General features: G+C 39.8%; 1 protein-coding gene across 1 annotated transcript in view; it reads right to left on the reverse strand.

Moving 5' to 3' along the window:
• Positions 1 to 994, reverse strand: part of LOC107561460 (acyl-CoA synthetase family member 3, mitochondrial-like) — a 36,023-nt gene extending 35,029 nt beyond the window's left edge. The window contains exon 1 of the mRNA XM_016245915.1: positions 933 to 994. The gene's annotated coding sequence lies outside the window, so the exon portion shown is untranslated. The remainder of the gene's footprint in view (positions 1 to 932) is intronic.
• Between the last annotated feature and the right edge of the window lie 2,123 nt (positions 995 to 3,117).

Here is a 3,117-nt window from a genome sequence, read left to right on the forward strand (position 1 = left end):
TGGTTTTTCTACTGTACAGACCGTATATTCTATTGCCCTACACCAACCCTACCCCTCACAGGAAACTTTCTGCATTTTTAGAATTTCCAAAAATGTAATTCTGTATGATGTATAAGCTTTTGTACCCGTGGGATTTATTCAGCTTTCAGAAGATGAATAAATCCACATTTTTAGTCTGTGTGTATTCAGGTTTAAGTCCCCACAAGGATATATAAACCAGTACACACACACACACACACACACTCACACACACACACACTCTCTCACACACACACACACACACACACATACACACACACACAAATATATGCATGTACTTATTAATAGAATGCAGAGATTCAGGCACTATTTATAAGTTGTTTTTTTATATATGGGGGGGGGGGGTCTCAGAAATCCCAAGCCTCATAAGACAGAAACACATTTATTGTAATTCATTGAGACTGATGAAAATGTCTTTTCCAAGCCTCTTTTAGCAGTATAAAATCTTTCTTTTGAGAAATTCCTGTAATTCTTTAACAACTGAATTTAAAATGTTTTCTCTTCCCCTTGTCACATTACTTGATAAGGTCAGAGGAACATTACACAATTTTAGAGGGAAAACTATTATTACATAAATAAATATAAATTATTATTATTTTTATTACATTTTCCTTTATTATTCATTCGTTCGTTCGTTCATTCATTTTTCACAAACAGCACAGGGGAACCCAACCTGAGACCCAAACATTATAAAAGTCAATCTTAAAACAACAGTTCAATTCAAGTAGTCTCCATACAACATGTTATCCCACATTTCTTACACTTCTGAAGACGCCCTGTTGTGGACAGCTCGAAAGGTTAGTCTTTATAACGTTATCTGAGCTCGCTATGCATAAAATCGTAACAGAACTACAAGACCTTCCTCAAACATGAATGAAGAATACGTTTCTTACCGAAAGTCATACTGGATGCGGTGCGCCGTTAAAATTCATCCGTGTGGAAATCGAAGCAAAGCGGAACCTTTATTTACCAGGCTCTTGACTTGGACCATTTTCTTGCCTTATCAAAGAGCTTTGCATTTTGTAAGCCACAACAAAATCTTTAGATTTTATTTTAGCATTTAACTTAGGTGCGATTATAAATAAGGGAAAATACATTAACCAAAACATTATCTTTGTTTTCAAAACAGACAAGAAGTAGGCTATAGAATATCTTGTTTTAGTGATATGGATGTCATCTGTTAGAAATGTTGGCCTTAGCTGTTATGTAACATTTAGATATATTAGAAATTATAACAATACAATGTAATAACAAAAATGCAGTCTATTTTTTTTTTTTTTTTGCAGAAAAAGTCAACCACTTGATACACATACATACAACTAGTATGAAAATAGGATGAGGCAGACAGACAGATGGACAGAAGTTGGTGAGTATTGACATCTAAGCGTGTATTTTGCCATCACACTGTTCTCACCCAAGCTTCATCATGCCAACTGGTTTTGGCATCAGCTCACAGCACGGGCACACTTAGCCACCAGCTGGCAGTCGCGGGCCTCAAATAAGAATTGTTCAGACATGGCACTCATTCAAAAAGTTCTCACTTCCCTAAACCCCTCCGTGGTAAATAGGGATGGCATGTTCCTGCAAACTGAAAGCTTTGTCTGAGAATCTCCCCTCCAGTTTGAGAAGTAGTATCGTCAACGAAGGAGCCATTCACCACCACAGAAAGAGCTGGAAGCGAGAACACTCTCCTTAAGGCTTTAAATGACTTAATTGATTATTGGCACTTTGTATTGCATGTGATGTAGAGGTTTTGATGGACATCCTTCTTCTTTCATGAGGAATTCAATGATTTTCTTTTTAACGGAACCAGGCTTGGATCCTAGCATGCTCTTGGTATGAATTTTGAAATTCCAGCTGCTCTTCAAACATATTCGCTCATCAACAATCTGATTGATTTGGAAAGAAGACCGAAGGGTGACCGGCGAGCAGAAGGCAACTCGGTGAGCATATATTTGACGCATAGCTACAATGGCTGTCCGCCAGCCCGGTATCTTCTCAGTCACTATGTTAGCAGGTAACATGTCCGGCAGTGGGCGCCAGCTCCCCATTTGGTTGGCCCAGGATTCGCTGAAAACTGTGGGAGAAGAGAGATGCCCCCTCTTTTTTTTAAAGATTTGGAGAGTGAGTAGGGAACAGAAATCAAGGGGTGTTCCAAAAACATGTGTCAGGTTGGCACCAGATGAGAATGCCTTGGCAAGCGCCTCACTCTCCCCCTCTTGCCCTTCTTAGAACACATGGCACGTTGACGGCAGCATCTGGCTGCGTTGACTCTCAGCAGCTGCGCTTTGTCTATGCCAGTTGGGATGCTTGGCACTGCCACTTCATCAACTACCTGTGGCTTCTCCTGGGCGCGGAGCGGGCGATGAATTATTTGGTGCTGCAGCTGCAAACTTGATTTCTTTCCAAGAGATACAGTTGTGTAAACACATGCTAGACTCATGACACACAAACAAATGCTTTGCATACTTGGACAATTTGTATACAGGAGGACAAGTCTGCATCTGGGCTTACTTTATTCAATGCTGGGCATCTGGTCTCGGGTGGAAGTTCACAACATTATCACATGGAAACCTTTGTACTCTATTATACAAGAAACTTCAGGAAACTGGTTTTGGCAATTATTTGTCAACATGCCATGAAAGAGTGAGAAGAAACCTTTTTTTTGTATTACTTAAAAAGCTCCAAGGAATTTGTGGACAATAATATATGAAAGAAAGACCCTTTACTGGATTATTCCATATGAGTTCCCCAAGGTTCTCTGCTGGGCCCTCTTATGTTCCATGTTTATTCTGTAACATTTGTTGTTTTGAGTATGAAATTAGCTTCCCTAATGCTGCTCTCCATCTGTGCCAAAATGTGTGGTTTACACTGGACTGATACTTAAAACATGTACCATGAGGTCTTCCCATGTCTGATTTGCTAGGATTTTCCCCATGACTGTGGTTTAGCACATACCAGCGCTTTAAAGCAGCTACAAGCTTTCCTCATTTGGAAAGCATCATTTGGTATCTCCAGGGGTAACTGTCATGTTCTTTAAATTTTGCAAAAGTTGCAAAACCTCCAGAGGATCTAAGA

The sequence above is a fragment of the Sinocyclocheilus grahami genome, unplaced genomic scaffold (assembly GCF_001515645.1).
Source record: "Sinocyclocheilus grahami isolate Dianchi unplaced genomic scaffold, SAMN03320097.WGS_v1.1 scaffold772.1, whole genome shotgun sequence".
NCBI lineage: Eukaryota > Metazoa > Chordata > Actinopteri > Cypriniformes > Cyprinidae > Sinocyclocheilus > Sinocyclocheilus grahami.